The sequence below is a fragment of the Zonotrichia albicollis genome, chromosome 1 (assembly GCF_047830755.1).
Source record: "Zonotrichia albicollis isolate bZonAlb1 chromosome 1, bZonAlb1.hap1, whole genome shotgun sequence".
Lineage (NCBI taxonomy): Eukaryota > Metazoa > Chordata > Aves > Passeriformes > Passerellidae > Zonotrichia > Zonotrichia albicollis.
In genome coordinates this window covers 147,641,049-147,662,724 of record NC_133819.1, presented here as the reverse complement: position 1 = coordinate 147,662,724, position 21,676 = coordinate 147,641,049, and the positions used below count along the sequence as shown (strand labels likewise).

Sequence of the window (21,676 nt, the reverse complement as noted above, 5' to 3'; positions counted from 1 at the left end):
GATGAGCTCTGGCTCTCTCATGCCTTTTGGGTGCCAGATCTTTCCTCAGGACTGATTTCTCCATCTCCTCCCTCACCTACATTGTTGTGCCATCTCCTTTCGTCACGTATAATTAGTCATTATGGGCTTATCTTGGCTTTTTTTTAAGATTTCACGGATAAAAATGCCAAAGTGTATTTGGTTTGAATTTACTCACGCTGAGGACTGTATTTATGTCTCCCACAAACACTGATTACACTGCTTGACCCCTGGGGAGAAAAGAAAGGGCTCTCCTTGCTAAACTGAGGAGCAACAGGAGATGTGCAGAAAGGAAACACTGTGGTCATACTGACATATCCCTGCTGGCCCATTTATTTATGCCCTTCCTAAAAGTTTGCTTTTCAAAGTCTTCCTCCTGATTTGGGGGTTGGTAATATGGACACTGCACTTTTTCAGCATTAAAAATATTAAGGTGGGAGTCCTGGTGTCTTGATACACAGTTTATCCTGGCTGGCAGGCACATCCAGCCCGGATGGTTGTCTTAGAACAAGACACCTTGTTCTTAGAATAAGGTACCTTAGAATAAGGTCACTCCTGGCTGCTCCTGGCTGGCCAAACTCATCCCCTTCACAGCCCTGCAAGCTGGCCACAGTCAGGCTCATGGCTTGGAGGCTGGAATTAAAGGAACCCATGAAAAGGCAAATTCCAGCAGAGCTGGCACCTGCCAGAACCACTGTGCAAAGGCAGCAGATGCACATATGGCCTCCCAGGACAGGCTGGAGTCACCCTCACTGCCCACCACACAAGAGCTGCCTTCCACCCAAACAATCCTGCTCTGAACAGCAGCCTGATGCAGTGTTTTCACAGAATCATAGAATATTCTGATTTGTAAGGGACCCACAAGGATCACTAAGCCCAGCCCTTAAGTGAATGGCCTGTACAGGTATGGAACCCACAACCACAGCATCACCAGTAACACAACACTAAATCTACTTGGGCTGATAAGAAATAAGCCATGTCACAAATTCAGTGATAGCTAAAAATGTCTCTTTAAAATTATTTCCCTATTAAAACTCTGCCTTTAAATGAGCAAAACCCAGATCATGCATGAATTCACACGGCAGATCCTGGTCATGCTGTGATAGGATTTAAACTGGATTTTTAATACTCTGGAAGAAAGGCATTGTGCATTTCAAAGGCAGGAAAACTCTATTCATGCCCTTTTATCCACCTTCAGGAAAGGTTTGATGAACACACCCCAGCTTGTATTTTTGATTAATATAGGACTATATTTCTGAATGAATATTCTGGTTAAAATAATGTGAAATTTGTCACAGGTCCAAAAATGACAGCAAGTGGCACACATAAAGTATGCAGTGTGTTCTGCATGTCGGGGAGATGAAAGGCAGTCTAATTGCTAATTGATAGCGTATTTAAATATCATGCCTGCCTACTTATCTTGACTTAAAGCCTGAAATATGTAACATGCTGATAATGCACACACCTTTCATGAAACAAAGTACAAACCCAGAGTAAAACACTGACCTTACACACGTTGCAAAATGCACGTGTTCACAGCTGTCAAGTGTTTGAAGCAAAGCATTTACACATAAAACATTCATGCACACATTGTGCACTGAGGCATTGAAATATGCAGCCTTCCATATGTTATACATATTACATATATGATTTCTATGCCAAGTATTTTGGGAAAAGAAAAGCAATTACCCATATGTTCTCTAAACAATGGGAACGTGCTGTAAGTTGTGGCATTGGAGAGGCAGCTTGATCCCTGGGGAATATTTAAGTGCCATGGGATGTGGAAGAACACTAGAGATGGAAAGGAGCAGGCAAACTGTGATGGCACGAGCTGGGTTTGTGTAAACGTGTGCATAGAAAAGGCAGCATTTAAATTCAAAGAACAGAAACAGAATCAAAGAGAACATGCTGAGTTAGAAGGGAACACCAACGACCACTGAGCCCAATTCCTGCACAGCACCATCCCCAAGAGTCACACCATGTGCCTGGGAGCCTGGTCCAAACTCTTCTTGAGCTCTCAGGTTTGGTGCTGTGACCAGTTTTACTAGAGAGCCTGTTCCAGTGCCCAGCCACTCTCTGTGTGAAGAACCTTTTCCTGATATGCAACCTAAACCTGCATTGGCACAACTTCAGGCCATCCCTTGGCTCCTGTCACTGTCACCTGAGAGAAGAGATTCATGCTGCTCCTTGTGAGGAAGCTGCACAATGAGGGCTCCTCTCAGCATCCTCCAGGCTGAACAGAGCAAACAATCTTGGCCACATCTCACATGGCTTCTCCTCCAAACCCTTCACCACCCTCATGGCTCTTCTTTGGATACTTTCTAATGGCCTAATGGCTTTATATTGTGGCACCCAGGAACTGCCCCCAGCATTCGAGGTGCGGCCGCCCTAGTGCAGAGCAGAATGGGACAATCCCCTTGCCTGGCTGGCCGTGCTGTCCCCGGTACCCCAGGACACGGCTGTCCCTCCTGGGTGTCAGGGCACTCATGTCCAACCTTCCATGGACCCGGCCCCCGCATTCCCTCTGTTCCTGCAGAGAGAGGGAAGCACTGACTCCATGAGGACTGAGGGCTCACGCTCCCACATCCTGCACTCCCCGGGCACAGCTTCCCTCAGGGACACCAGAGTGTTCCTGGCATTCAAACCCTGCAGCCGACAGCAGCTCTGCTCCAGGGCTTGCTAAAAAAAAAAAATAAAATTAAAAAAAAAAAAATTACCCCCAAGGGCTTTGCTCTGTAACTGCCTCAGAATCCTGCTTGTGCACTAGGCTGCGGTGGGGGAAAGAATATACAGATATATACACATATGTATACACACACATATATATGTATATATATACACGCAGATATACGCACACACACATATATATATACAAATATATAAATATATGTAATATCGATATTATATATTTATTATCGGTTCTGCGCCCTGTGGGTGACTCCTGGGGGGGCGGGGCCAGGCCGCCCCGGCGCGCGCTCATTGGCCGCGGGGGGCGCGCGGCCCCGCCCCTCCCGCCGGCGGCGCGTGCGCGCGCGCGCGGGGTTGGAGGGCGGGGCCAGGGGAGGGCGGGGATTGGTTGCCATGGCGGTGACGTCAGAGGGTGCCGGAGACGGGCGGCGGAGACACGGAAAGGTCAAACGGGAGGCGAGGGCAGCGAGCGCGGCGGGGCCGTGGCGGTGGCAGCGGGGCACGGTCGGGCACGGCCGCTCCGGGGAGACCCGCGGGATCTGCCGGTCGGGCGATACAGCCCCTCGGTCCCCGCCGCCTCCCCGCACAGGTACGGCAGGAGCGGCGCTCCGGGGCCGAGCTTGGGGCGGGGGACAGGCGGCGAGGAGGGTGCCGGGGCTGGGTCGGTGAGCGCCGGTCGGAGGAGCCCGGGCTGTGGGGTCGCGGCCGCCCCCGGCGGTGGGGCAGCTGGGAGCGGGCTCCCTGCGCTCTGCGGGGTCGGACGGGAGTCCCGCACTCTCCCGGTGTCCCCCCCGTGCCGGGTCATTCCCCCGCCGAGCCCTGGGGCTGCGACCCCGGCACCGTGACCCCCGTGACCCGCCAACACAAGTTGGGATTTTTGGTTTTTGTTGTTTGTTTTTTTTTTTCCCTCTGGGCCTTAGGGAGCGCTGCTCCCCGCCCCGGCCCCCAGCTTTGCATAACTTGTCTCCCAGTTGTCTGTCCCTTCCTCGCTGCACTTTGCCCTTGCCCGGTGGTCTGTGGCGTGAGGGAGTGAAACTATTCAAGGACTGGGTTTTGTTTCTCTAGGGAAAGAGCTGGGTCACAAACGAGGCAAGCTATCTAATAATATACATATATATATGTATATTCCTTTTTCCCCCACAGCAGCCCAGTGTACAAGGAGGATTCTGTGACAGTACAGAACAAGGCCCTTGGGTGTGATTTTTTTTTTTTTTTAGCAAACCCTGGAGCAGAGATGCTATTAGCATGTAGAGTTTGAATGCCACAGGCAGTCTGTTGTCTCTTCCTGCTGAAAGGATAATTTAGAGGAGCAGCAATGACTCATTAATAGAAAGTATTAGTTGCAGGAAGGCAAAACCAGGTGAAGTTTCTTACTTTACCACAGACTTACTCTGTGACCTTGGATCGGTCTTTCTGCACCAGTCTGTCCTGTTGTGTTTGCTTATGAATTGGGAATAGCGGTGCTTTCCAAAAACGTTCTCTGAATAAACATACTAATGACTGTGAAATGCTTATCTGCTGGAGTAATAAAGGGTAGATAGTGATGCTATTTCTATCACAGAAGCAGAAAGGCTCTAGCCAGGATGTGAACTGTAGGAGCCACGCTTTGATGGAAATAAGAGCTTGCTTAAAAAGACATTTAATAACCTGTGATGTTATATGATTTGCACTGTGGTCATCTTGCATTTCATATTTTGATGTAGTGTGTGCTTTCAAAGAGCTGCTATTCTACACTGCAGATACTTTATGGGTGGCTTTTTTTTTCCACTTCTGTTTGGAACAAACCTGTGTGGTGTCCTCTTCCACTGCTAAGGAAAAACTCTGTGAATTTCTAATGTAGCAGATTATCTCTGATAGTTGACATCTCTGAACTACATGGTGCTTTTGAAAGGAAATACTAAGGGAGTGAAGGGAGTGACAATAAGTTCATTATACCTGTAATAAAAGGCAATGTTAGTTTTAGGAGCAGTATTTTTCCCCTCACGTTACTGGATGCTCTCTGTGGAAAATCAGAATGATTCCAGTATTTCATAGGTAAAAACCTAAATACAGGAGTGCAGGACTTGAGTGTCCTGGTTCACACACTGCTCTGAAGTGCAACCACTGCAATAGCAAATGGAACAGCCAAGCACAGAGCTGGGAGTTGCTGCTGCAAATCCTGACCTGAGTGAAAAAAGTTTTCTCTCTTTACAGTTTTGCTTAATACTGATTTGTGCAGCTAGACTAATCATGTTTTTTTCTATTTTTTTAATATATTGTATAAGGTTACACCAGGAAGAAGCAATGGTTGCCTCATACACTGGGGATTTTTTGAAAGTAATTTGATATATAGTGTCTCACTTACCGACTCAATTTAATATGAAACTTCATAATCAGATTAACATTAAGTAGGAAAACTTTTGTGTTGAAGAAGAGGTAAGGACAACCCAGTTGGGTTTGGTTTAGGTTTTGTGTTTTTTCTTTTTTTTTGATGAACCCGAAAGTTGCTCTGGTAGAATGGCAATTCATTGTTAATTCTGAATATGTAGGTGCCCTGGAAAAATCAAATACCTGGTTTCATAGCTACCCTTAGGCATCTTTAATTTATGCAAGCAGGGCTCACTGAGTAACTACAGTAAGTCTCATTGACCTTAGTAGCTTTGCAGAGGTCATGTTTTAAAACGGGTAAGTTGTGCTTGAACTATTTTCTCAGTAAGTATTAGGAGCAAGTGTTTGTTTACACAATTACACTCTTTTTCCAGTTCTCCGTTACATTTTCTGTTTTTCTTTAGATTCTTGCTCATCTTAAAGAAAACTCTCATTAGGAAGGAACACAGGTTTTTGAAAACAAGTTCCTTTTCAAGATGAAAAAGCAGAGCAGACTGTGAGGTTTTACAAACAGCCAGAAAGGCCCGTGTTGGGTTCAGAGAAACTTGGCCAGCACAAGCTGAACGTACACGAGTGACATCAGCATTTTCTGAGCCATTTATGCTGTTCACTTGTGCTGGTTCCCAGCAGTGCCTTGTGTCTTATGTAAGCTCACACTGTACATCCTGTCCTGCTGTTCTCATGCATGATAATTCACTGGCGTTATCTTACGGGAGGGCTTGAGAGCTGCTGCTGCTCTCAAATGTCTGCGTGCAAGTTTCCTATGAGCCAGGAGCACAACAGGGTCCTAGGAGACATCAGAGGAACAACTTGGAGTGAGACACAGCTTGTCCCCTGCTCCTTTTGGTAATAGAGCTGTAACCCCTGTGAAGTCATGTGGCAGAGGTTTCACTGGACTGAAGCCTTGATCTGTATCATATGTAGATCGTCCACTAATGCAGTTTTGATGGCTGGTGATAAAACAGCCATAAAACCCAAAGGACTTCAGTGTCAACAGAAGCCTCGATAATGCTAAGACTGGAAAATAAAGGCTTTTATTACACTGTCACTGCACACTTCTTGTTACAAGGTCTTTGGGAGGAATTGTGTCTTCAGATACTGATCCTTCAAACTTGTCCTTGCAGTTAACATTTAATCGTGTGTAATGAAAGTGCTGCCACTTGATGGGTGAAATTGTAACAAACCCTCCATTATAAGCACTAAACCCAAACATTTCTTCTGTTTTTCCTGCTTGCTAAATCTAACTGAAACCTGCTGGCATAAAACCCTGCAGTAAAGCAACGTGCATAATCTAGTTCTAAGTAAACAGAGCATCTTCTTTGAACAGTGTCTAATGTTTCATATTTCAGTCTCTTTTGTGCTGTAGCAGTGTGAGGGAGCCAAATTCCTGATTACCTGCCTTGGTGAACGTGGTTGTCCTTGTCTGACTCCATGGCTTGTTTGGAGCAGCTAGAAAGTTTCCTTATGAGTACTAATCTGGCACAGCCTTCTACAAGACTGTGAAATTTATAGCTCTGTAGGGAAACCACCTACAGAGGGAAGAAGGGTTGACCTGGAGGAGAAGTGCACCTGGAGAGGAGTGCTGATGTTCCCTATGGAAGTCACAGAAATCTTTCCTGTGACTTGCTCTGTACTGCACAAAACAGTTTCTCGTGGTAGTGGAGAAACAAGAGGAATGCAAGACATGACAAGGGGACTGGTTATCTAAAAAGGAACAGGTGCAATCCTTAGACACTGAACAGATTCCTTTAAATAAGCTGTTCTTGCAAGTTTAAGGACGTTTATTGGCAAAACGCCTAAGAGAAACTTGAAATTATATTTTGAGAAGGAAATGGAGTTATCACTATTACGTTTACTGACCAAAGATAGGGATGCATGGACTTTTACTAGTGCTTTTTTTATTTATGGAGGATATGCAAATCTGTTTTAAAACCATATACAGGAGAATAGGCAGAAATGAAATTGTATTTTAGAGCCTTGTAGCAGCTGTAAGAATAAATGTCATAAAAAATCAGCAAACTCCTCCAAAATCCCCAAGCTTCAAAAGTACCTCCACGTGGCAGATTCAGGATTCTGTTAATTATATTTTATTGCGTGACAGATACTTATTTACTTATATAAATATAAAGGTCCATATATATGTTGTGATGAATCAGTAGCTTTTTTAGTCGATGTGGGCAAATAAAATGTGGTCTGGATGTTTAAGTCTGCTAAAATGTTTATAGGAGGGCTGGCTCTTGGAAAAAGTTTCCCACCGGATGCAGTGGGTGTCAGGTCTAAAGGTCAGCAGCAGAGAGTAAAGAGAAGAATCTTTTGCATTTATTTTTCTCCACATTTTTCAAACAAGCATTGTGTAAAGAAGCAGAGAATCTTTCTTCCTAAATTTCCAAGTGCTAACAGGCACTTGGAGGTTTGTTCATACTTCAGCTGTTTGTTGTGAGCTTCTTTCTTTAAGAGAGAGGAAAAAAATCCCAAACCCTCAGTGCAGTTAATACATTCATGAACTCTTAGCACGGAAGTTCCTAGTGTAAGTCATAAAAGCCAGATGGAGTTTTAAGTGACTGTCATGTACAACTTGGGGAATGAACATTCCTGCTACTAATCAAGGGCCAGATTGGAGCTACGTAATTAATCCCAGTGTCCTTTTCAGTGCATGATGAGATTTGGCTGCAACAGCCATGGAGCTAATAGAGACAACTGTCAGGTCCTATGAAGCTGTGGATTGTTTGCCTAAAATGAAAATACCTGTGTGCTTACTCTGGTATGTATCTTCTGGTGATTAGTGCTCAAATTGCAGTTTATATGGGGAAAAAATGAATGTGAATAGTGGCTTTGTCTTGAATCCATCCCATCTTAAATATGGATGTAAATATATTTATACATATATTTAATATGTATAATTTATCTGCATGCATATAATATGTATATAAGTGGTTTTAAAGCAAAAGATAAATATATAGGGCTTCTTTGAGAGTTACATGGCAAAACCTTTTCTAAATTTGAGTTATTTGAAATGTAATGATCTTACAATGAAGTTTATCAGTCAGTCTTAGAATGAAGTTTATTCCCTCTGTGTAGCAGTGTCCTGAAGGAAGTGTGCAGAAAAGTGCCAAAAAACCCCCTTATGAGATGGCACAAAGTCTGTGTCAGATAGAGACAGGAGGAGGAGTGGGCAGATGGCAGTCAGTATAGAACACGTGAATAATCAGATTGAGAACAAGCTGAGTAGACTGGCAGTGTGCTGTTGCATGCTGCTGCATTTTGGGGACATGCTGGGGATTTTTTCTGTTGTGATCACTCTTCCATACTCAGGAGAGGTAAAAGTCTTCAAGCTAGAAGTATTATGAGGGTGAAGGCATGCCCACCAGAGTCAGGGGAACTTCTGGGATGAGGGAAAGGTCAGTGCTTTCAGAACTATCAAGACTGGAAAACATTAAAAAAATCTCTTCAATTTGTTATAGACTTCATCTGCAAGTGTTTTCAGATCTACCTTTGGCATGCATCACATGGAATAATATTAAAATGATCCAAAATCTTAGTGCCTGACCCTCTGGGATGACAGATTTGTTTCTTTTTCTGAAAAGGTCTGAAAGGTAGTAAGAGTTATTTATGATAAATTGTTTACATAACTTACTTTATCTAATTTATTGGAGAACTCTTTGGGTGGCTGTGTGGCCTGAGTGTTCATTGCCTGGCTCAGTGGCCTTTTCCAGATTGTTGGTTGGATGCCCTGTTGGAGTGTGGGATGGAAAGAAGAGCAGGAGGGATGGCTGCACTGGTGAATGATTGATCCTGTAACCTCTCGTGCAATGAAAAGGATTATAGAAAAAAATAAATCCAGAAATAGAGCAAAAAAAGCCCTCCTTGCTTACTGATTCTTACTTGAAAAAGGTTATAATATCAATTTATAATAATAATAAGATATACATATGGAAAAGAGTGTATAGAGATCTAGTTGATCAATAGTAACTTGGTTCTGTTTGTATTTGTTTCAAAATGTTCCTGTTTTCTTCTTTCTCAGAAAGTTCCATAGGCTAGAAGAGTAGTGAACTGGTCTAACTGGAGAATGTCCTACTTCCCAAAAAAGAGGCATTGTCTGAGGTGGCATTTGAATGGAAGGATCACAACACACCTTTCAGTTTAAAATTTATTTAGTACAGATAATTTTGCATGCCTGCAGTTATCCTTTAGTAATAACAATTTGTTCCTTATACACTGTCTTAGCATGCCTCAGTCTGAGCAACAGCAGTAAAGAGTTTAACAGCACAAGAAGGTAGAGCAAATGTGGTCTGTATTTTTTGCAGAAGTGAAGGTTAGAAAGATAAAGGGAAAATGATTAAAATATTCACAAGAAGTGCCCTAGATAAGATTGTTTCGTGTCTCAGGGCATGAGGAATCCTGTGGGAATGAGGAAGCTAAAAGGCTGTTTAATTCTGATGTTTCACACTGAATCAACATGTTAGATATCAAAGTGGTATTAGTGAAATTTGTAAGAACATGGACATTTTATGTAAAGAATAGAGAAATAAAGTAAGTGGGTCCAAACCAAATCCTTTGCTGTATCTGAGCTATGCAGAGAATGAACATTGGAGGCTTAACGTGAGTATAATAAATCAAACTGCCAGCTGAGCCTCAGAGGGCTTTATTCATGCACTTCATTGTTCTCTCTGCACTCCAGCAGGGTTCAGCCAAACGCAGGGCTGTCATTCTGCAGATGTTCAGAGTGTTCCCAGTGTTCTGGGGCTGAGCTGGTGGCTCTGTGTTGTCCCCTCTGCTCCGAGTGGCCTGCTCTGACTTCCATGGGGGCTCTCACACGCAGAGATCACAGTGTGAGTTTGCAGGTGTGGGTGAGTGGGGAGCTGTGGTGTTGTGTACTGTTGATAACTCCCAGAAAAGGCTCAGATCTGTAGCTTCTGGAAAGTGCTTTTTGGCAGCAGAAGATGCCCTGCTGACTCTCTGCAGCTTGGCAGAAAATGTTCCTCAGCACATGAGCTTCCAAAGCACCTCTCTCAGGGTACTTCTTGGGGCTGCTGGCACAGAGCAGGTTTTTAGCCTTCACCAAACTGTCTCCTTTCCCTATGTCCTCAGTACCAGGCAAACAAAATAATGAAACAGAAGGCAGACTTGTTAAATAAGATTGAAATGGGAAACAAAAGGGTAAAAGCAGAACAGACAGAAAATTGTGTTCTGGTTTAACACATGGTGACACAGCTGGTTGTTCTTACCTAGAGTTCCAAAGCATTCTTCATTTGATTTCAGCTAGTCGCTGCTGTTGGGCTTGTCAAGACAGTAGTGTTTGCTTTAAGTATTCCAAGTTAAAATTACTGAGTTTTCCATCACATCTTCCTTTCTTTTGCCTCATCCTCACTCGGGCTCTGGCTGGAGATGGCACCTTTGTGTTTAAAGAGTTGCTTTTCCATTCTGTCTCTATTCATTTTGCTGGCTGGCTGGTCCATATTTGATATGCATCAGTACTTTAATGAACATGCTTGCAACATGCTCATACGATTAGTGTAGTGTGTTTTGTTAACTCCATGTTTTCTGGGAGTGTCTTGAGCGTTTTATACAGATCTCATGTGATACATTTTTAGCTGTGCTGATAAACTTTAACTAAATTATCTGATTATATACAGATTATGCTTGTAAATAAATATTCTTTCTCATCTTGTCCCTAGTCTGCTTCTTTTGGAGTTCTGCTTATCTTAAATTATCGTTCAGTAAACTTGCCCAGTAAAACTTTAACTTGAAAGCAATCAATATTTTACTCACTTGTAGAAGGCTAAGTAAACACATTTTTTCCTTTCAAATTAGGTTAAGATAAGAAATACTACAGCTAACTAATTTTTAATATTAGTTTGACAGGTGTATACTTTATCCCAGTACAACAAAGGCAGTGTGGCAGTGTTCAGGAATGTTTTTCTTGGCAGTGGTTCTGTGAGCATAACCCTTGGATCTCCCTGTAGGTCAAGGACAAATTTCAGAGAGCCCTTTGCAGTGGGATAACCAAGCTGTCTGCTCACAGGATCAGGTACTTTCAGGTCACTGGAACATTGGGAATGTTCTGGTTTCAGGGCAGCCAGTTTTTCTGCAGCCTGGCCCTCATCTGTTCTGAATATATCAAGGGAGTATTTCAAGGAAATGCTAAGGAAGGTGAAGGTGACTTCTAGGGCTTTGTGAAGATTGGTGTGCATATCTCTAGCTGGACAGAATTTGCAGTGTTGAAACTTGACTCAGCTGTGATAGAGGACAGATTCTTCTTTTACAAGGAAATCTGTGATATTTTCTTAAACTACTCATCTGTCAATTTTGACTTCCTTTCTTTTTTTGATTACTCTGACTTGAAAAAAGAGTTTCCACATCTGATCTAATGATTTAATATTTTTAATTACAAAATAAATGTAGTAGTTGATATCCTCAGATATTATATGATTAGGCACGATTGTTTGGTCTTGCATTCTTCATTTGATTTCAGCTTGCATGACTGCTTTGAGTTCAGAAACCTAATTAAAATTTTATTATGAGTTTTTTGCTTTGAATATGGTGACTGAATTACTTGTCTTGATAAACACACCAGTTAGATCAGAATCTGCTAAGCTGATGTTTCAGTTAAGAGTCAGGTTATGCCAAATATTAACTAGAAGCAGCTAAAATCCCATCTAAGTATAATGAATCTGTGTACTTAAACATTCCTTGGTTCTAACAGACTGAGGAAGCTGTGATTCTGTATGTTAATGTGAAGTTGCATATTGCATGATCAGGGAGAAGTTTGGTTTGTTTGTTGCTCTTTGTTACACAACATGAACTTCAGTGTGAAGTTCCTTCTTGTTGTAGTTAATGGTACCTGACTTCTTGCTTATGTAGAAATTAAGGAACAAGACCTTTATTTGCACAGCTTGAATTGCTGTAATGTGTAATGCTACTTGTAAATGTCTCCTGAGAGTATCAGACACCCCAGTAAAACCCAACCTCTGCTGCAATTTTCAAAGACTCTTAATCATTAATTTATTTTGGGGGGGTGGTGGGAGAAGGGGTAATGTTTTCTTAAGTTGCCTGCTTTAAATGAGGTCACTACTAGTTTTCTGTCAGTTTACTGGTACACTACAAATCTATTTCTTAATAGTTTAGGCAGTTTATAATCTGCTGGTAACTTGAACTACGTGGCTGTTGGCTTCAGTCATTTATTCCTCCTCTGTAGAATCAAGTTATTTTAGCTGTCTGGTTAATCTTTGCACAGATGGGACTTGCAGGTCATTGGAGGCTGAAGCACTGTGGTGTACAGGCTATTGATAACTCTCTGGTGTTTCCTGTCTTTCAAGCTACTGGTTTAAGTTTGCAAATATAATTAGTTTGAGGTGTTGTACTTTTAAGTAGTATTTTAGTTAAGCTGGTATTTGCAAGAATAAATATTAGCTTTCACTTGTGTTCAGAGCTCGACAGATTTTGCCAACTCTGATTCTCTGTTTCCTGCATTTAAGTGGAGCCTAAGGCAGCTGACTGTGGCTTTGTGAAGAGTGGTGAGTTTTGGTGCTTGAGTTTATTGTATACAAATGACTGGAAGCCTGTGTTTGCAGCATTTCTTTAAGTGTGCATTTGTAGGTCTCATTGTACAGGTCAACTTTTAGCAATTTTCACAAAACCTACTTGTTCTAGAAATGCTACTGCTGATGCTTTCTGCTCTAGCACCAGCTATATTTGAATGTTTCACTTTGAAAGATTACAAACTACACATGAAATTGTCTTTTTTTTTAATGGAATTGATTGCTGAGAGGAATTCTTTGATGTTTTTACAGCATTTCTGTTGAGGTAATATGGTCTTAGCTCTTTCAACAGGTGAAATAAGTCTTAAGGACTGTTGCATCCTTGCACTTCAAACCTCTTTCAGGGAACAAGTCTGGTTCATGATCTGAGTATGGCAGGATTCCTATGAGGAGCCATATGTTTGCTTATTTTTCTATTTTTGTAAGCATTATATATGCAAATATGGTGAAATGAGGTGGGCAGCTTTAATTAATTTCTTTAGCTGATTTATTATGCTTGATGCCTAACTTTAATGAGCCTTATTTCAGGCTCTTATATGGAAAATAAAATCTGTAGTGCAGAAACTCCAGATTTAATGACATTTTTGTGTGGGAGCTCTACACTTGGGCTTGGCTTGCATCACTCATGCTAATTCTGCAGAGCTGTACCCTTGACCTGATGCTGTAAGTGCTGCTCATGTGTCAGCAGCATGTGTGTCATTTCCAGTCAGTGAAGGAGGACAGAACCACATCCTTGGCTGGAGGTTTTCTCAGATATTTTTTCAGGAATATTAATATTTAGCAACATGTTATACCAGCAAAGTCCTCAAGGGAATTTTTGCCTGAGGTGCTTTAAGATGCTTCTGGTTACTCAGAAAGGTTTTTGTGTATTCTTGTGTTCCTTTGGTTTCCCTTGGCCTCCCTAAGGGCTGGGTGCTTTCAGGACTAACCTGCACTGTACCAAGTACTGGCAAGTGGAGCTTTCGGAACAGAAAACAGACTTGGGACTCCTTCCAGCATTTAGGAAAAGTGATTGCTGTGGAATTGCTCAGCTGATTTCCATGGAGGTGGAGTCTGCTGACTGTGTTTGGCACAGAAGCCTGTGGGAAGAGCTCCATGTTAATGTGCAGTGTTAACAAAAGAGGCTGAAGGACAGTGTTCAGACTTGCAGTGGGGGTGAGCTTCAATGCAGAGGCTGAAAAGCAACTTGATGTTCCTCTGCTGATTTGTTGTTTTGTTTTTTGTTTTTTTTTTTTTTTCCTAAGTGTCAGGTTCCTCTTGCAAGCCAGGGAAGTATTGAAGCTGCATCTGAATGGTTGCAAAGTTAATGCGACCTTTAAGGAAGTGTGGTTTTGCCAAATTAATTTGTTGTTTACTCTTTCTCTGAGATCTACATCTTGTTATTTTACTGTTCCCCACTGAAAATGTTGATATCAAATGTCTTAGGTATTTCTGTATTTTTAGGGGGCCAGGGGAAGGAAAGGTTCTGCTGTGGTTAAACATTTTCACCTATCTTGGTTTAGGACTCCATCACCACCAACACAGGCAGTCCTGGCCCATGCAGTACCTTCCTGATTGAGCTGCTCTCCAGTGATTGGAATCATCTGCCTTCTCTTGCAGAAAACTTATCTTTTTTCCTCTATTTTTTTCCCCAGGATAATTTTGCAGCTAATATAGTGGTTGTCCAAGTAAATTGCATCATGAAGTCCAAAAATTCCTGGAGCAGTAGAGGAAGTAGGAATCCCTCGGCTGGAAGACAGAGAACATGACTACCCTTCTGTCACTGTGCTTTTGTTCAATTTAAGCCAACCTGAAAGTGTACCAGTAGTCAGCCTCTGTGGTGTGAGTATTCTTTGCATGCTTTTGGAACAGTCATTGTGCAACAGCCTCCCTCATTAAGATAATTACAAAGCAATACTAAGTTGCATTAAATGATGTTCTTATTGCACAGTTGTTTTCCGTTTGAGGTACGACACAAAATTCAGCTGCACGCAGTTGTTATATTCTTGTATCACTCTGTATTTTGCAGAGCTAATAAAAATTAAGATTGAAAATTAAGATTAAAATTCAAGATTAACTTGAGAACAACTGTGTGTTGTTATCCCCAGAATGCCTGTCACTGTAGGCTGGGTACTGGCATTCTTTGCTGCTGATCCTGCTGAACATGCAAGTCATGTTTTGGAAGAATCAGAATTGAAGCCTGTGCTTCTAGACTTCACTGATGGGTTTGGCTTGTGGACATTTAGACGTTAGGCAGGATTAGAGCCTGTTCTAAAATGAGATACCTTGTGGTGTGTGTAGTTTAAATATTGTCTTCAGCACAAACTGTGGTTTCACAGATCTCCTCCCGTTGCACACAACCCACTTATGTGGGCAGAGGATTGGGGTTTGTGTTTTTTTAAGAGGACAGCTTTAGTTAGTTAACCAAAGGTATGAAAAGCATCAGTCAGCTCAAAGAAGAGAGATTGTTTTAGCTACTAATCTTGATAAAATTGAGTAGCTCTCATTGTTAGTTTGAAACTTGATGTCAGCATAGGAATTTCAGGTTTGCTGCACCAGAAGTACCCAAACCCCCAGATTTTAGTATTAGATAATGATCTAGATTTCCCCTTCACCAAGCTATTTTGTTGGTTGCATTGAATTGTTGCTTAAACTGCACTGTCGTGGGAATGAGTTGTAGGAACCAGTCCTTCTACTCCTGAGTTACTTCTAAACTGATTGTTTACTGTAAATGGTTTAATTCTGATTATTACAAAAGCCCTGCACTTTTAGGATGACTGAGAAATAGTTTGGGTCATACTGTCCACCTTCAGTATTTAGTTTATGATGATTTGAAAAGCTGTATTCAGTACTGGGAGGAAATAAAAATTAGATTTGCAGGGAAAAAAAATAGAGGCTGAAAATCAGTAGTCAGTCCTTAAATGTAAGGCATCCCTGTGTACTGCTTCAGTGTAACATTTTAAAGTTTTCATGTTCAAAATAGTGCATTGTAGGAAACATCCTGCCGCCTTTTTCAAATTTGAGGGAGTCCCTGCCTGCAAGCTAAGTAAAAAATATCGTTCATGTTGCTTGTTCTTTAATACACTGGCATAAAATTATAATCTTGAAGCGTTCTTTTTCTGGAAGAACATTGAGTCATCTGCAGAAGTGACCATGGGATAGTGTTTGGCAGCATATTTAAATACAGTAGGTTTAGGTATGCAACTTCTATATTCTCTGTAATTTATTTTGAAAAAATATTTGGCATCAGCAGATAAAAGTAGTGTTAGCATCAAATATTTGTGATTTCAGAACTGTTGGACCTGCTGGCAGTGGAATCTATTGATAACACCTGGTTATTTATAGAAAAGACTGTACTGATGTAATCTATGGATAGTTATATGTCCAATATTGACTTCATTATGTCTGAGGACAATTATATAAACAAGGCTGTAGTTGCTGGAACCATATCACAGGAATTAATGGGATTATGGAGTTGCAGGTGTAATGGTCAGAAAAGCCTTCTGGGGGTCTCTGGTCCAACCACTCATTCAAGGCAGGGGTAGAAGTAGCACTGGATGGGTTAAGTCATGGCTTTGACCCCTGAAGCTGTTAAAACCCCCAAGAACAGCAAACCAATGGCCTCCATGTGAAACCTGTACCTGCTCTTCACCACCCTCCTAGTGAAAAAGATTGTCATTGTGTCCAACCTGAATATTCCATGGTGCCTCTTGTGGCCATTGCTCTTCCTTATCCTGTCTGCCAGGGCTGAGAGTGTCTTCACTGTGTTTACAGCTCCCATCTTGGTGTAGCTGTAGGCAGCTCTCAGATGGTCCCAGCATCCTGTGTGCCAGAGAAAACAGGGCCTGACTCCCTCTGCCTCTCCCTGTGGATGATGCCCCTGAGGCCCTTGACCACTGGATACCCATGGCTGGACCCTCCTTGGTCCCTCAGGCTCCTGCTGGAGTGGGGTCCCCACCTGGGCCCCAGATGTGTGCAGAGTGGCCTTGCCAGGGTCCAACCAGGCAGGGATCACCCCTTTCCCTCTGTCTCCTGTCCCCTCCAGTGTCTGCCCCAGTGCCTGGGCCCTTTCCTCCAGGGCTGGTGCTGTGCCAGCCCCCCCAGGCCTGTGCTGGCGCTGTGGGCACAGCTTTGCTTTCCTGCCCTGGGCCTGATGAGGTTTGGTTTGGCCCCATCCTTGTGTTTCTCTGTCTATGTTTATGTTTGTGGCAGTGCTGCCATTCCCTGTGGGAGCCCTCTCTTCCCCTCTCCCCTCCATTCCTGATCCCCTGCCAGTTTACTGAGGGTGTGCTCTGCCTCAGCTTCCTGGGTGCTGGGGAGTGTCTGGGGCTCTGGGGTGGCCCCTGGAGTCCTCCCTGGCCAGGATGCAGCTGGGTGATCCGGAGATCTGGCCAGTTTTCCAGGCCAGCTTCCCTTCTCTTCATGGAGCTCTGGGCACCTCAGACTCCAGCTGAGCTGTGGTGGGAGACCTGTCCTGAAATCAAAGAATGTTCTCTGGGCCATTCAACTTTCAGAGCCCCCCAGGAGTTGGCTGTGCTCTGCCTTTGATAAATATTTGTTAACCCCTTAAGATTATCAAAATTAATTTCATCCAGACTTCTTCCATGTTCCTTCCAGAGAGTGATGGGACTCTGTACTTTTGAGTTCTCAGACATAAGGATGGTGGGAACCTCCTGTGGATGCTGTGATGCTTTAGTAGGTGACAGCACTCACAGACACATGGTGTGATTCATGGGTGTCCTGTGCAGGGCCAGATATTGGACTTCATGATCCTGATGGGTCCCTTCCAAATCAGGATATTCTATGATTTGATGAATCTTGGCATAATGCTGCATAGAATATAGAAAAAAACCCCAACTAATTTAGTGGTTGGTAAGCAAAATTTTTAACAGTCAGTATGAAAATCAAAAATTATTTTCATTATTTAGGAAAAATAAATTCCTACTAAAAGTTATTTCTGTCTTCAAAAAGTTTTATGCCTTTTATTGTATTAGTCCAGTAACTAAATTTCAACTCTTATGTTGTTCCAAGTAGGGAAACATAACTTAAATTTATCAGTTATACTCCCAGAAAATTTACAAACTAGGAAAGTCTATTTTAATCCTTGTTTGTTATAAATTATTGAAGGAGGTGGCTTGATTCTGGGGGAGATGGTGTTTGAGAGGCTCTGAAAGCAGTAATTTTCCAAGTCTATTTGTCAGATCTGATGTAAGATTGATTCTATAATATGGAGTTAATGTTTTCAAAATGAGCTACTTGGCCAGCACCCTGTGTCTGGTTCCAATTACTGTCAGTAAATCCTGAAAATTATTTTCTGAGACAGACTTGGTGAAATCTGCATTTTAAATAGAGATAATCAGTATTAAAGTAGTTGAAAGGAGTTTTGTAATATTTCATGCTGCATGGTTTTGGTTTTGAGATTGTTGATTCTGAAGTGGGTGCCATGGCTGTGCTGTTCTGGCGTGCACTGTTTCCTCTGTGGAAGCAGGATTACGAGCATGCTTAAAAGGATGGATCTCCTGAGTATTATTGCAAAACAAGTAATTGACTTTCTTTAAAAAAAAACCAAAAACTTCTGCATAAGAACAAAGATGTTTTGTAAACCCAAGTGCTGTGTACTTATCTGATGTTTGTGACTTGCATGCTTGCTGGGTTGGGCTTATTTTCTTTGAAGTAATTTTTAAAAGTGAATATGCTCTGGGAGCAAGGTTACAATTGATCCTGGTGTATAGATGGCTTCTCAGGCTGATATCCCTCAGGATTTAATTGCAGTGGAGCAGTTGAGCTCTCTATACAGCAGGGAAAATAGGTGGTTGTGACACTGTACTTTCAGCAGAATCTGCAGGCTGCAATAGCAGCCTCCAGACTCTGCTTTCAAAATTCAGTGTGATGATGCCAGGACTTGTCATATTTGCAACTGTACTCATTTGGAAGGATTGGAATACATTCACAGAGGATTATCCTTAAAATGGGAGCATTCCCTGTGGATCTCTTGGTGGCCTGGCCCTTACCAGCTTCTGCAGCAATTTAGTAATTGCTGCAGACTTAGTTGTTGGACCCTGCTGATAGCAGACTGTCCAAATTTGCCCTTGTTCAGCAAGGTAAGCAAAGGGACTTGGAATGTCTGCTTGCAGTTCTCTGCTTGTTCCCTTGCAGTGTTACAGAGAACTATTGTTGGCAGCTGATATCACCAGAGAATTATAATTGCAAATGTGAGTGAAAAGTCATTAAGTGAAGGAGTGTGCTAAATGTGTCATTGATTGGAGTCTGGGACACCAGACTCAATTGATATCCACTCAAAAGAACCCCAAACAACCAACAACCTACTTAACAAGTGACATATTTATATAGATTTTTTTGATTTCTGTCTTTTTGGGAAGGTTTTTCCATCTGTGCTCAGCCATGTTTGAGTCAGCAGGTGTGGAGGGCTTCAGTGAACTTACTACAAATAATTCAATCTTTACCATTCCTGGTATTTAGATTACTTTTTAGAGGGCACTGCAGTGAACATCTGTAAGGTGTATTCCTAATTTCTATTTCTTGTCAAGTTGAAGGTTGTTTTTTGTCCTTGTGCTTCTGTCTTCCACTCTCTTAGAGCAATCAGATCACTGGTATAAATTTTTTGTATTTTTTCAGGTTGGAGGATCTTCTGAATCTTATGCTTTAAAGATGCCTTTAAAATGAAAGAGCCCAGATTTACAGGCAGTTTTGTCATCTTGGATCTGTGAAATTGGTTACCCTGGAAGAAGAAAGGACAGATTATGGGCCTGTATGAGGAGTTGGAAGACTTCAGTATAATGTGGAGATATGTCAGGGAGAGGGAGCTGGAAGTACTTAGTGATTTGTTCTAATAGTTTATTATTAAATATCTGCGACAATCTGTCCCCCATTGAGCAATCTAGTTTCTCTGTAGATCTTTACCAGGAATGAGGCAAAAGTTCCTTTCCTGTAAGAGAGAACAAAAGAGGTAAATAGCTGAAACTATGAAATTAAAACTATGCCATGGATAGCAGTAATGAGTTACAATGTCAAATAATCAAATTAATTTTGTATAATCAAAATTGTTGTATAATCAAAATTTCTTGCTGACATTGAGGAAGTAATACTTCAATGAAAACTTGAGGGAAAGGATGGAATCTTTATGTAAAATCTGGCCTAATAAATTCATAATATTCATATTTCTCCTCTAATTTTGTAGTTCTGGTTGTTCATGTTTCTCTTGTGCATTGGGATGAGGCTGTCCTGCTGGAAAAGTTTAAAATCTAGAAAGTGAAAATAACAGTGAATGTTGCTCTATGTCCTGTAGCAATATAAACAGCTGGATGACTGTGTACTGAGGAAGAGAAATACAAGTAAGGGTGGTAATGCTGTTTCTTTTTTTTCCTGTTTTTGATTGCAGGTTAACCTTCTAGTTGGGACTTTATGGGGGTAATTCATTATGCTAACTTTTTAGTGGTAAACGAGTTTTACAATTTTTTAGCTCATTTTTAAAGCAAAATGACCTTGAATTAGCCACTTCCTACCTCCTGTGGTGGCTGTGGAGATTACCAGTTACTGCAGAACTTCCCTGAAATAAAGACTTAATTGGCCTGAGTGACATCTTGGGTATGGTACTCCACCCCATGGAGAGCCAAGATGCTGCGCCATAAATAAACATATGGTTTCTTTAGGCTGAGCTGTGTGCTCAGCCAGAGGAATACGAGACTCTGGTGGGGAAGAAGGGGGTATGTAACTGCTGCCATCATTGAGGCAGAGCACACTCAATTTATGACTTTCTCGAACTTTGTTCAGACTAAGATGTGGGGCAATCTTGAATCAGGATCTGAACTTTTATTTTGTCTCACATCATTATCCTTTTTCAGTAGTTTGTCCTCCGTAGAACTCCTTTTGTCAGATAAAAATAATTAATTTACCACACAGACTTCTGTAGTTTGTTCTACTGAAATAATTTCATATGGAAATGCATCCAGCCCTCACTGAAATTCCATCTGAGGTGTGCTAGTAACATTCTACTTTCATGCTTTCCTGGACATTTTTAAAATAACAAAGACACTTTTTTTCTTCTTTCTTTACAATTGGCAGTGTTAGATTTAATCTTTCATTTCTTTAGAATTCATGTCCCAGTTTGAAAGGTCTTTTTCCCTCTTGTGCTGAATTTATTAGTTGCACTGTGTAAGTATTAGTGATCAAAATAAGCTGAACATGTTTTTCTGAAAATACACAGGAAATGCAGTGTCAAAGCTACTTGTATTCACTTCCTACTTCACTGTAATGCCTCATGATGGGTATTGTTAACTTGTAGTGCTGCAGTGAACTCTGTGTGGGTGTCAGAAGTTCATTGCAGTTCACAGTGGAACCTCTTGATTTCAACTGTGAAGTTCTTCCTACTGTATTTCAATTTGTGTGCAGTTCAAGGATCCCTTTAAGTAGTTAGGTTTTAATGTTTAATTCTCAGTTCTCTTCTGGTTAATATGCATGACTTCAAAAAAAAAAAACCTCATGGCAACAGTGAGCATCTGTCTGCCTCTGTCATTTCTCATCACTCTGTGCTTGCATCAGGCATCTCAGGCTAAATTGCTTTGACTGACAGATGGACTGACTGACAAGATCTTGGCTCCAAACACACACACAGAGCATGCACACACAGGCAGGCTCCTTGGGCTCCATTCACATTTCATTATTTTTATGTGGCAACTGAGGCCCCAATACACTGAGTTTCAATGGTGATGGTGGTAGTAGAGTGAGGAAGTCTTAAGATGTGGGGGAAGAGAAGGAGGAAGATCTTTGGCTGTTTGCTTCCTCACCCTCTTCCTTTCTTCTTTCTCCTCCTTCCTGTCTTGCTGGACTTTTTGCTCAAGGTGCTCATGAAAGGTGCAATAGAAGTTCTGTGTGACTGTTAATTAATGATGGAGGTTTGGGAAAATTGCAGATCATCAAAACTTACTGCATCGCTTTGATTTGGAACTGGTGGATGAACACAGTGTTCTAATGATGTCTCTTCTAAATCCTGACTTTTCCATGAGGGAAATCCCATGAGGGTTTTTTAAAGTATCATGCATATTGATCAGAAGAGAATTGAGAATTAA

General features: G+C 41.9%; 1 long non-coding RNA gene across 1 annotated transcript; it reads left to right on the top strand.

Annotated features, from left to right (window-relative positions):
- The first annotated feature begins 3,094 nt into the window (after positions 1 to 3,094).
- On the top strand, positions 3,095 to 19,780 carry LOC113458600 (uncharacterized). The gene is made up of 3 exons (XR_012583558.1): positions 3,095 to 3,295; positions 14,246 to 14,432; positions 19,227 to 19,780. It is a non-coding gene; the product is annotated as an uncharacterized LOC113458600 (long non-coding RNA).
- Positions 19,781 to 21,676: the final 1,896 nt, after the last annotated feature.